Source organism: Pelodiscus sinensis, chromosome 2 (assembly GCF_052426305.1).
Source record: "Pelodiscus sinensis isolate ZL-2025 chromosome 2, ASM5242630v1, whole genome shotgun sequence".
Taxonomy (NCBI): Eukaryota; Metazoa; Chordata; order Testudines; family Trionychidae; genus Pelodiscus; species Pelodiscus sinensis.
The window spans coordinates 54861632-54875459 of NC_143053.1; positions in this window are offsets into that span (position 1 = coordinate 54861632).

The window sequence follows — 13828 nt, forward strand, 5'->3', positions numbered from 1 at the left end:
ACTTGGGAGACTGCACTATTTACATATTTCTATTGTGAAAACTGACATTTTATTCCTATCTTTTTTTCCCTATGTTTTACCTAATTACTTGTCCATGAGAGGTCCCTTCCCTCTTATATTATGACTGTAAATTTTGATTAGGAATCAATGTGGGACTTTGTCACAGGCTCTCTGGAAAATCCTAGCACACTATGTCAACAGGATCAGCCTTGTCCACATGCTTGTTGACACTCTCAAAGAACGAGGCCTGATTACCCTTTACAGAAGCTCTGTTGACTCCCCAGCAATGCATTTTGTTCATTTATGAGTCTGATAATTCTGTTCTTTTCTATAGTTTCAACCAATGTGCCTGCTACCTAAGTTAGGCTTACTAAGCTGTAATTGTCGTGATTACCTCTGGTGGGGGGGGGGGGTTAATTGGTGTTTCATTAGCTATCCTCCAGTACTCTTGTACAGAAGCTGATTTGAGTAATAGGTTGCAGATGATGGAGACTGTACAGGAGTATTTATGAAATCACCCATTAAGTATACTTTTAAAATGATTATCCTTGTATGCAAGTAAAACTCTGCATTATACAAATGTCTGGTTGTTGTTTTAAAATGTTAACTATTAATTATGTGTACCGTGGTAGTAGCCAATTCCAGTTTGGACTGGGTTCCCTATTATACTATGTGCTTTCCAAAACTACAGCGGACTATCCAGACCTTGCCACAAATGATTTACAATATAAGGAGTCAATCCAGTGGGTCTTACAGGTCCTCACTTAGGTACGTCTACACAGCAGTGTAATTTCAGAATAACTGATGGTATTCCGAACTAACAGAGTTTCTGCTGTGTAGATGTGGACTATTTCAAAATAATGTCGGTCTCTTCTTCTGACTTCCCTTACTCCTACTCCTGTAACCCTCATTTTATGAGGAGTAAGGGAAGTCGGAGGAAGAGTGCTTCAACTTGGACTTCCTGCTGTGTAGATGGCACCAAAAGCTGAAATAAACTATTTTGACTTAAGCTACGCAATTAGCATAGCTCAGGCTGCGTAGATTATTTCGGTTTTAGCCCTGCTGTGTAGACATGCCTGTAGGTAACTTTCAGACAGGGGGCATTATCTAACAAAAGACATACGCCAGTTTTGACAAACAGGAGAGGAAGGGGAGGTTTAAAGAGAAGTCTAAGGAATCTGTATTAAGATCAAAGAGCTGTATAAATAAACTATGTGTATAATTAGATAGTTCAAAAATTGATAGGGTTGGATTTTTAGATAGAAAGATATTAGAACTTATCCCCAGATAAGCCCTTAATTATCCATGGAACATTTTCAAATTTTTATTTTTCTAAAACTAATGTAAATTTCACTGCTAATAAAGTTAGGGTATGTCTACACTAAGAGTTAGTTCGAACTAACTTTCATAGGCGCTACACTAGCGCTCCGCTAGTTCAAACTTAATTCGAACTAGCGGAGCGCTTAGTTCGAACTAGGTAATCCTCATTTTACGAGGATTAAGCCTAGTTCGAACTAGCTAGTTCAAATTAAGGGGTGTGTAGCCCCTTAATTCGAACTAGTGGGAGGCTAGCCCTCCTCAGCTTTCCCTGGTGGCCACTCTGGCCAGCACCAGGGAAACTCTATTGCCCCCCTCCTGGCCCCGGACCCCTTAAAGGGGCACGGGCTGGCTACGGTGCCCGTGCCAGGTGCAAGCCTGCCAGCACCCAGGCAGCAGACCCTGCATCTGGCACGGCTCGAGCCAGCCACCCGATGCCCCCCAGCCCACCCCCTCTTCCCGGGACCAGGCTGGCGGCTCCCAGGAGCTTGCCCGGGACCGCAAGAGGCGGGCACCCGCCTGGGCTAGTGCGGACATCATGGACTTCGTCCACGATCTCCGCACTAGGCACAGGAAAGTGGCCATATAGGGCAGGAGAGCTGCCAGCCTGGCCACCCAGGAGCAGGTGTGCATGAAAATCAAGGGTGTCCACTGAGACCCCCAACCCTGAGCCCTGAGCTTACAATGGCCGTCCTGGGTCAGACCAAAGGTCCATCTAGCCCAGTAGCCTGTCTGCCGACAGTGGACAACCCTAGGAACCTTGGAGGAGATGGACCGAAGACAGTGACCAAGCCATTTGTCTCGTGCCATCCCTCTCCAGCCTTCCACAAACCTTGGGCAGGGACACCACTCCTACCCCGTGGCTAATAGCACTCCATGGACCCAACCTCCATGACTTGATCTCACGTCCCTTTAAACTCTGTTCCAGTTCTAGCCTTCACAGCCTCCTGCAGCAAGGAGTTCCACAGGTTGACTCTTTGCTTTGTGGAGTCCTGTGGCACCTTATAGACTAACTGAAGTGTAGGAGCATAAGCTTTCGTGGGCAAAGACCCACTTCGTCAGATGCATGTAGTGGAAATTTCCAGAGGCAGGAATAAATATGCAGGCCAGGATCAGGCTGGAGATGACGAGGTGGATCCAATCAAGGAGGATGAGGCCCACTTCTAGCAGCTGATCTGGAGGTGTGAATTCCAAGAGAGCAGAAGCTGCTTTTGTAGTTAGCAAGCCATTCACAGTGAATTCACACCTCCAGATCAGCTGCTAGAAGTGGGCCTCATCCTCCTTGATTGGATCCACCTCGTCATCTCCAGCCTGATCCTGGCCTGCATATTTATTCCTGCCTCTGGAAATTTCCACTACATGCATCTGACGAAGTGGGTCTTTGCCCACGAAAGCTTATGCTCCTACACTTCAGTTAGTCTATAAGGTGCCACAGGACGCCTCGTCGCTTTTGCAGATTCAGACTAACACGGCTACCCCTCTGATCTTTGCTTTGTGAAGAACAACTTTCTGTTACTAGTTTGAAGCCTGCTACCCATTCCTTTCCTTTGGTGTCCTCTAGTCCTTCTTTATGGGAACTAATGAAGAACTTTTCTGTAAGCACCCTCTCCACCCAACTCCTGCTTTTAGAGACCTCTATCCTGCCCCCCCTCCGTCTCCTCTTTTCTAAGCTGAAAAGTCCCAGTCTCTTTAGCCTCTCTCCATATGGGACCTGTTCCCAACCCCTGATCATTGTAATTGTCCCTCCCCTCTCCCACCCTCTCTCTTCCCCTCTCCCACCTCCTTTTCCCAGTCTCCCCCAGTTTTGTTCAATAAAGACAGATTTCATTTTTGAACACAAGTGTCCTTTATTTTGTACATCAAGAAAAGGGGCTAGGGAAGGGTAAGTGGAAGGAGGTGAGGGAGGAATGGGGCATGAGCCCCCGATGGGGAGGACTGGGCTGGCTCTGTGGGCTTCTGGGGGTGGAAGCTCTCCTGCAGCCCCCCAATTGTCCCCTCTCCCCAGATGGCAGCCTGCGGCAAGTGCAGCCAGGCTGATGGCCGAGTGCTGTGATGTGCCCAGTGTGGGCACTCTGGGCACTCCAAGCCAGGACTGCTTTGCAAGCGGGGCACCCCTGAGAACTGTCTGTCCGGGGTGGGGGTCGGGACCCTTTAAGCGCAGCCCTCAGCTAGCCTGAGACAGCATCTCCACACTCTAAGTCCTCCTCTGATGCCCTGCCGGCACTGCTTCCGGCCATCCTTAACCCCGCTTCAGGGTCCACTTAATGTGGACATGCTAGTTCGAATTAGCAAAACGCTAATTCGAACCAGATTTTAGTTCTAGACACGTTAGTTCGAATTAGCTTAGTTCAAATTAACTAATTCGAACTAAGTTAGTTCGAATTAGCGCTGTAGTGTAGACATACCCTTAGAAACAAATCTTTCAAACTGAAATCTGGTACTCATGTTTAATAGTTTAATCCTTGTTGGAGTAGAGATTTTTAAAAAAAATCTACCAATATGCATAAGATAAATCAATTTAAAGATCCTGGTTCTATTAGAAAGAGTCTGAGGAGTCAAATTGTAAATATGGCCAATGAAATTTGATGTAAAATAATGAAGGAATCAGTACAAAATCAAACACATACACATGACTCTAAAACCCAGAACCAGCACTCTCCCTTTTCTTGCATTGCTACTCGGAGCCAGCAACTGTTCTAGTTTGATGGACATGTGTTTTTTTAAATCCCATTAGAAATGGGAAAACCTAAAGAATTTGGGTGTTTGGTTTGTGTGGATTGCTTTATTTATGCCCCCAAATCTCTGATATTATTTTAAGAAAATTTAATTTCACATCTCTAAAGGTACAAAGGCAACAGTAGTAAAAACGATGCATTACTGAGGGGAAAATATTATTAGAATTCTGTACAGTATTCAACATTTTTCTCTATGAACATAATACTGCGCATGATATTGGAGTGCCTAAACAGAGGAAGAGTTCTTGCACCACAGGTGCAACTTTGCCCATACTATACAGCTGCACATTCAAGGTTGAGTTGAGATTTGTGCTTAAAGCAGAGATTTACTTTTCATGCATAACTAAGATGTAGTCTGTTCCCACAATTGTAACATCTATTTTTGAGTAAATATTGAGTTTTCTGAGCATCTACAGTTGATTTGTGGGTAAAAATTAATTCTGAAGTTGATCACTTAAGAAATTCGCCACTCAATGTAAGTCTCTTGTTCTGTCCTAAATGACCTTTATGACAGAGTGATACAGATTTTCCATATCGTTAAAGCCCATGCTTCCCCAGGAGAACAGAGACTCCTCACTCTTGGCAGCAAGGGGAAAGGTGAAGCATCGGGGTCTGGGGAGGTGAACATGCAGTTGTGGCACAGTGTGAGGCAGGGAGAGCTGGGCACTGGAGCAGGAAGGAGCTGTCCAGGAGGTGTCCCTACTGCCACAACAGGGCCTTACGTGGGGTGGTGAAGCAGGCACTTAGAGCAGTCAGAAGGGTGCACACGATGCACTGGAGGGGGTGAGGCAGCTCTGTGCTTTGGCTAGGAGATTCTGACCCCATCATAGTGCCTGTAATCCTGGCTGACCCCCCCCCCCAGCAGCAGCCATGCTCAGCAAGCAGGTGCTACCTGGCCTGCCACCTATGGAGGACCTGGCTGCACAAGAAGGTGAGAGCTGGGAACTATCCTGGACTCTCTTGCGGAAGGGATGGGCCAGTCTTCCCCCACCACAGGTCCAGCTGGGGAAGGTGCCCTGATCCAGGCTGAGAACAGAGCAATCCGAGCTCAGATGGCAGGGCCCACACCTTAGCTCCTTTTTACGTGAGTGATGGGTTGGGAAGAACAGAAGAATAATGCACACACCTGGCACTGAGAAAGACCCAGGGATAGGGTGGTTGGGAGAGCCGTGCTGCACTTCTGCATCCTCTGCCCCTTTAGAAAATCAAAGCATCAGCCACACCATAGACTTTTGTAAGGAATGGGGATATGTTTTGGGTGGGTGTTTGTAAAGGGGTATAAGTTGTGGGCTCTGGATGAAGTGTACTAGGGGGATACGTAGGGCTAGGTATAAAGTGTGCATCAATGCTTGATTTGGGCTCAAGCTGAGTTCTGGGCCTACTTACATTTCAAATTAAGTACAGGCAGTCCCTGGGTTACGTACAAGATAGGGACTGTAGGTTTGTTCTTAAGTTGAATCTGTATGTAAGTCAGAACTGGCGTCCAGATTCAGCCGCTGCTGAAACTGACCAGTGGCTGACTACAGGAAGCCCGAGGCAGAGTTGCTCTGCCCCGGGCTTCCTGGAATCAGCCTCTGATCAGTTTCAACAGGCTGAATCTGGACGCCAGTTCCGACTTAGATACAGATTCAACTTAAGAACCCCAGGCATCCCCAAGTCAGCTGCTGCTGAAACTGATCAGCAGCTGATTCCAGGAAGCCCGGGGCAGAGCAACTCTGCCTCGGGCTTCCTGTAGTCAGTGCTGGTCAGTTTCAGCAGCGGCTGACTTGGGGACGCCTGGGGCAGAGCAGCTGGGGTGCTGCTGGGTTGCTCCAGTAGCGCCGCTCCTCGGCGCTACTGAACCAATCCACCAGCACCCCAGCTGCTCTGCCCCAGGCATCCTGATTCAGCTGCTGCTGAAACTGACCAGCGGCGGCTGAATCAGGACGCCTGGGGCAGAGCAGCTGGGGTGCTGCCGGGTTGGTCCAGTAGTGCCCAGAGCAGCACTGCGGGACCAACCGGCAGCGCCCCAGCTGCTCTACCACAGGCGTCCGGAGAAAAGCCTGGACTGCTGGGGGAGGGGGCGTACTAGCTGCGCCCCCCTCCCCAGCAGACCAGGGAGATGCGGGCGGGGGACCGAGACGCACCGCGGTCTCGCCGCCCGGGTCCTCCGCGGCTTTGCTCCGCGTCTCCCTGGGTATGTCTACACTACCCCGCTAGTTCGAACTAGCGGGGTAATGTATGCATACCGCACTTGCTAATGAAGCCCGGGATTTGAATTTCCCGGGCTTCATTAGCATAAGCGGGGAGCCGCCATTTTTAAATCCCCGCTGCTTCGAACCCCGTGTAGCGCGGCTACACGGGGCTCGAACTAGGTAGTTCGGACTAGGGTCCTATTCCGAACTACCGGTACTCCTCGTGAAACGAGGTGTACCGGTAGTTCGGAATAGGCACCCTAGTCCGAACTACCTAGTTCGAGCCCCGTGTAGCCGCGCTACACGGGGTTCGAAGCAGCGGGGATTTAAAAATGGCGGCTCCCCGCTTATGCTAATGAAGCCCGGGAAATTCAAATCCCGGGCTTCATTAGCAAGTGCGGTATGCATACATTACCCTCCTAGTTCGAACTAGGAGGGTAGTGTAGACATACCCCCTGGTCTGCTGGTCTGCTGGAGACCAGCAGACCAGGGAAACGGGAAGCAAAGCCTCTGAGGACGCCGGCAGCGGGACAGCCGCGGCACGTCTGGGCTGTCCGCTGCCTGCGTGCTCCCCGGCTTTGCTCCCCATCTCCCTGGTCTGGGGAGACATGGAGCAAAGCCGCGGAGCACGCGGGCAGCGGGCAGCGGACAGCCCAGACGCGCCGCAGCTGTCTCGCTGCCGGCATCCTCAGAGGCTTTGCTTCCCGTCTCCCTGGTCTGATGGTCTCCAGCAGACCAGGGAGATGGGCAGCAAACCCAGTTTGTAACTGCGGATCCGACATAAGTCGGATCCGCGTAACTCGGGGACTGACTGTACTAGTTAGAACACACTGACACCTCATGCCCTGGCTATGCAAACATTTTCATTATCTGTTCTTTCCTTCTCTCTTCATAAAAAAAGCATAAACCCACCTCTCCTCTTTCTCTGCTCTTGCTGTATTGCTGTGGTTTCTCAGAGTTTTACTGAGTACACTCCAAAGGTCTGAGGCCTCATACTTTATGCATTATGAGGTGGAAATCCACAATTTGCTGCTCTGAGACAAATGTCTCCTTACAACTGGGCCTGAAGAGTCTCTTTTTCAGAGCTACACTCCTGGCTGTTCTGTTTTCTTGCATATTTCTTATCTGGGTCACTTCTTTTTCCCAAACCTTCATTGGTGTTTTTAGAGATGATTACACCACATGAGTTTATGCCTTCTTCTCTAACATTCTATAGCCAGCTGGCAGGGAGCAAGAGGGGAGAATCACAATAGCCCTGCCATTATTCAGTCTAGTGCTCTCAGGCACAAATAAATGACAGGTAGGATCCACCTCGTGATCTTTACTCATCCTTTCCCTCAGAAGCACCTGGCATTGGTCACTATTAGAAAACAAGACACTGGACCAGACTGATCTTTGGTCTAACCCTGTATGGCCATTCATATCCTTTTTTCCAAGGCACCTGAATTCCATTGTGAGGCTATGTCTACACTACCAGGTTATGATGAAATACGTTATTTTGAAATAACTCCTGAAATAACTATTTTGAAATAAGCTCATTCCTCTTCACAAGCAGGAATTATTATTTCAAAATAACAAGCCCATTATTTCAAAATCACAGGGTTGGTAGTGTGGACTTTTAAAGTGAGTAAATCTGACCACACTACCATGATCTCAGTTGGAGGCTCTCAGGCTACATCTAGACTATGGGGTTTTTGCGGGATACTGGAGGTATCCCACAAAAACCCCACTGCGTCTAAGGAATGCATTTGCTCTTCCACTTTTTTTCATGGAAGAGCAAACACACTCTTTCAAGGAGCCCTGTATACCATGTTTCAGGAGGCATAAGGGCTATGGCAAAAGAAGAGGCTTTTCAGCCATTTGGCCTCGTCTAGCTTGGGCCAAATGGCAGAAAAGCCTGTTCTGCAAAAGCGATCGGAAAAAGTTACGCAAATTGCGGAGTACAATTTGTGTAGCTTTTTCCGATAAAACCCTGTAGTCTAGACCTCTGATGCTACCTCAATACAAATAATAAAAACATAAGATTCAAGTTAGATACTCTGGCTCCTGCTATGCTGTTTTATACAAATGTCAAACTATTACAGAACACAGTCCTTACTACTGAAGAGAGATTCAGATTATTAGGAAATATTACTGACTTTCCCTGAACACTGTTTATTTTTCCTTCATCTGGTCATGGTCACTGTTTGGAGACAGTACTGTATCTTACCCCAGGAATGACTAAACATGAGTTCTCTCTGTTGGAAGCTCATACCATAAGATAAAGGGTCTGAATTCTCCATGGAGAGATTCCAAATTTAACTGTAGGAACATGTCATGCTGGCCCAGAACTACAGGATGTTACAACCTTCTTTTCTGAGTACATTGGACTGTACCCTCAATCAACAGAATGTCATTTCAGTTGGCTTCCCTTAAGACCTCGTAAAACTAAGTAGATTTCATTGACATGGTCATTGGGGGCCTGACCCTGCCCGTATGAAAATCTCTTGAGTGCTTTGATCATTTCTGTTGAGACAATGAAGTGAGGTGTTCAGGACCTTGCCCTGGTCAGAGGACAGTTTGATGGTATAAGACAGAATTTCTCCACCATTTTGGACTGGCAACCCCTTATTCACAGTCTAACATTTTCATGTTCACTGTGAAAAAGTAATCAATACAATAGATATAATTTAGAATTATACATCAGGGCTGTGTCTACATTGGCACCCCTTTCCGGAAAAGGGATGCTAATATAGACTTTGGAATAGGCAAATCCGTGGGAGATTTAAATATCCCCCCCAGCATTTGCATTAACATGGCTGCCGTTTTTTCCGGCTTGGGGAAAAGCCGGAGAAAAGTGCCAGTCTAGACATTATTCTCCGGAAAATAAAGCCTTTTCTGAAGGAAAAGCTACAAATAAAGCCTTATTCCTTGAAAGTAGGAATAAGAAATCCTCCGGAAAAGGCTTTATTTTCCGGAGAATAACGTCTAGACTGGCGCTTTTCTCCGGCTTTTCCCCAAGCCGGAAAAAAGCGGCAGCCATGTTAATACAAATGCCGTGGGGGATATTTAAATCCCCCACGGATTTGCCTATTCCAACGTGCTACAGGAGCATCCCTTTTCTGGAAGGGATGCCAATGTAGACATAGCCCAGAAGTATACTTGGTATGTATTTCCAAAAATTGACTGAGAATATAGGTGTGCAGGGAAGAAGGGAGTGAGACTGTTTTATTTCCATTGCAATAAAATATTTAATACCCTGTGAAGTCCCCATTGTTGGATCACAAGCCAGTTGCTTGAGAAATACTGGTATACTTGAAGATTTGAAAACACTTTGGCTATGTCTATACAGCACCCATTTTTCACGGCTCCTTTTTGCACAAAAACCCCCTCTTGCGCAAGAGACGTTCTTCCACATTTTTTTCAGAAGAACGGTTTTCATGCAAAAGCCTCTTGTGCAAAAAATGGGTGCTCACTAATTATGCAAATGAGTCTCGGCGATATTCCATGCTTAGCTTCATTTGCATATTTCTTGTGCAAAATGGGTGCAGTATAGACATAGGCTTTGACTCCCTAGAACTCCAGGGACAAATCCGATTAGGGCATGGGTGGGCAATAACTTTTGACTGGGGGCCACCCTACAAGGGAGCGCTGCGCTTAGAGTCAACCGCCAGCTGAGCAGCAGCTGGAGCTTGACTTATGTGCTGATCCCCTTATAGGGTTGGGGGCAACTTCACACACTTTTCCCTCCAACCCCCTCCCCCCACAAGCTATGATTGGTCTAGAGGCTGGGGGAGCAGCAGGGCCTCCAGAGGCTGGATCTATTCGTTTTTGTCCACCCCTGGATTAGGGCCATCCAAATCTTTCAGAATTCTGAGGCACATAAATTGAGTTATCTCCTCTATGTCTATGTGATAAAGAATTTGCATATTGCCACTTATCCCAAAGTAATCTGTGGAGAGGGACTCAGAGCCAGTGAGTAAACCAGGAAACAGAAGGGAAATCTGGACAAGGGTAATGAAGCAAATCCCTACTCATATGAAAAACAGTGAGATCTTTAAGGCTGATGCAGAATATGTTTGAGATCCCACCCCAATTTTGATGGTCCTTGGGTACCCAGGATTGAGAGTATTGATACTCCTGATATGCCTGGCTTCCAGCAAGAGGGAGCCTTCCTTGTTGTAACAGGGTTTCAGCTCTATGACACAGCCAGCTCTTCCTCGGGCTATGCCAACCCTAAAGTCATGTTGCATCCCAATCCCCAAATATCTTTGAATTGTTCTCCTGGAACTTCCAGCCCCTGACACTGGCTACACACTGAAGTTCCAGATCCTGTACACCTAAAAGGGCAATGTACCCTAATTAACCAGTTTAGGTTAAATCACCACTTCTGTATAATATAGTCAGCTTATGAGGATGGCTGACTAAAGAAAAGTAGGTTTATTCAAGTCAGAATATAAATCTAAGCAAAAAGAAAGAAAGGTTAAAACAAGTGGTTACAATACAATGAGAACCTGGGCCTGCATGTATTACTGGTTTCCTTGCTATATAACAACATAGATGTTCTCCCAAAAGTTCAGTCTTTGGCAGATCAGGTTGCAATTGACAAACCAGGATCCAAGCATTTATGAATACTCTCCACTCCTCAAGAGATTTCCTCAGTGAATGGATCCAATGTGTCCCTTTCCCACACTCTGTTGTTGTTGGGGGTTTTTAATTCATAGATAGGCTGAACCTTTCTTTTATAAAGTTTCTTTTTTACCTTTAAATTTTTATCTGTTTCTCATTGTCTCTGACAGGGTTCTATTCTAAACCTTAGTATTGCACAAGGCTAAATACTTGAGCCTTGCATTGCTTCACTGCTCAGATGGGACAGGGCAATAATTCCCTCCTGCCCAAATGTACCATCACTGGGGCATTCTGGTGACAAATCTTTACTTTTTATTCTAAGTCCATAAAACATGCTATCAATATAAATACATTATTCCTTAAATATTACCTGTATACACATGTTGCAATGATATTGAATCTTGACAGGTTAGGAGCTCCTAAAAATACCTAATATGTTGTTATTTATATAAATAGTCTGCAAGATGTGTGTTTAGTGCGATGAGTTTGTCATTTCTGAGATGAGAGTTGCTTGAAAAGAACAGCAGAGACTTTACTAAGGGGTTTTGGCATCACAATGCTACACAAGTAAACTGAACAACATTCAGTGGGCCAGATCTTGAGTGGGTGCCCATTTATTTAATTCAATTGACTTGGTAGAAGGCTAGTGATTTACACTATCTGAGGATGTTACCAAATTATCTGGCTCAGAATGATGAAGCATGGCACTGGTGCTCCAGGAAGTCTAGCTGTTTAAAGAAGCCACACTGTCTGAAATGAAATCACTGGATGGATAGTATACGAGTAGATTGTATATGAATTAAAAACACATGACTTTAACCTCACTTATATTCACACACATCAACCAATTGTAGTTTATGAAAAAACATATGTACGTTATAAATAAGCAGCATACTGTGATCAACAGACATTTAATATGACAAAACCCCACAGGCATATAATACTGTTATCCAAACCTTGTGCATGCTATCATACATGTTTTTATAAACAATATGGCTACGTCTAGACTGGCATGATTTTCCGCAAATGCTTTTAACGGAAAAGTTTTCCGTTAAAAGCATTTGCGGAAAAGAGCGTCTAGATTGGCATGGACGCTTTTCCGCAAAAGCACTTTTTGCAGAAAAGCATCCATGCCAATCTAGACGCGCTTTTGCGCAAAAAAGCCCCAATCGCCATTTTCCCAATCAGGACTTTTTTGCGCAAAACAAATCTGAGCTGTCTACACTGGCCCTTTTGCGCAAAAGCTTTGCGCAAAAGGACTTTTGCCCAAAAGGGAGCAGCATAGTATTTCCGCAAGAAGCACTGATTTCAGACAGTAGGAAGTCAGTGTTCTTGTGGAAATTCAAGCGGCCAGTGTAGACAGCTGGCAAGTTTTTCCGCAAAAGCAGGAAAAACTTGCCAGTCTAGACACAGCCTATATGTATTTATACATAAAATTAGAGTTGTCCGATTCTCTTACACACAGACAGAATGACAGAAAAAATGAGATGACTAAAAAAGGGGAGGTAGAAAAATATGTAAAAAGCCAAACTGAGTGGAGGGAAACAAAGACATGGCAGAGGGGAGAGGAAGTGGTGAGGAAGCAGAGTAAAGAAGGGAGAAGAGAAGGACGGAAGTAAAAAGGGAGGCAATATGAAAACACTTGGCCCCATTAATGAAAGGAGGTGGATGGAGAGCATGGCAGCTGGATGGGACTATTTCTATGCTGTGTTAATACAGGAAGCCCCCAAATTACAAACCAGTTGTGTTCCAAAAGTTTGTTTATAAGTTGGTTGTTTGGATCGTGAGAATGCATTTTCCATAGAAACAATGTTATAAATGGTAGTTCGGTTCCCAGGCTACCCCATAAAAGCCTATTACAGCCTATAAAACCCATAATGTAGCTGAAGTACCATATATTTTTAATGAAAAATAGTAGAAATAGTTTTTTTATTTAACCTTGAATGCTGGTGCTTGAGGAAAGGCAGATTTAATAAGAGGCTCAGGAAGTAGGAGGACATTTTGAAGGGGACTTCTGGGCATTCCCTTCCCCTGTGGGCTCTGCACCAGCTTCTGCAACCGGCTCCATTACCTGCCCTCCTCCCCCCAGCTGCCACCTCACCCTATGCAGGTTGCCCCCAGCCCCGCATACCAGAAGGTGGTGAGTGATGTGAGCACACACCAGAGAACTCCGGAGGAGCAGGAGGCAGCTGTGCAGCTGGTGGCTGGAGAGAAGCAGTGGTTTCCCCTTCAAAGCACTACTTCTCTCCAGCTGCACAACCGGCAGAGTTCACCTGTCAGCACTTGCGCTGCTCACCACCGTGGGTGCTTTTTGCCTGCTCCCCTGAGGCTGCAGATGAGCTTTCGTTTGTATGGGAAAATACTCATAAGTCAGATGTTTGAAACTCGGGAGCGACTGTATAGTTAATAATGCTTAAACAAATATGTTATTCATGGCAAGTGATAATATGGTGGATTGTCCAATGGAAACCACTCAAGCAAAGGAGAATTCTCCTTCCCTTGTCCCCCCTCCCTTTCATGTTCTCTCCTACATGCCCTACTCCAATCAGGTTAGTTAAACACCCACTTCAAAAAGCAATTAGACATTAGCTTACCAATAATTATCTTAGAGTGTTAGCAGAACATTGTCTCCCATATGTATACAGAATCTGAAGGAATGCTTCACTCACAACGAGCTGGAAGGGGAGAGAGATCCTGGATGTGTCTATGTAAATAGAATTTGCTCCTGCTTTGCTTAAATTTGTTAGCTAGATGGAGTGGTATTTTGTTCATTTTAATCAATGAACCAACATCAACTATGTATTATACGTAAGGATAGCTGAAATATGGTCATCAATGTTTGCAACTGTTGTGAGAATATAGAAAAGCAGAATTGTGCTAAATCTATTCCAAAGGCAATAGTTCACAGTAAGCAGAAAGAACCTTGCTAAGCAGTACTCTATGGGCACATCTACACATCTGTTATCCCAAAATAGCGTTCTGTGTGTCTTAACA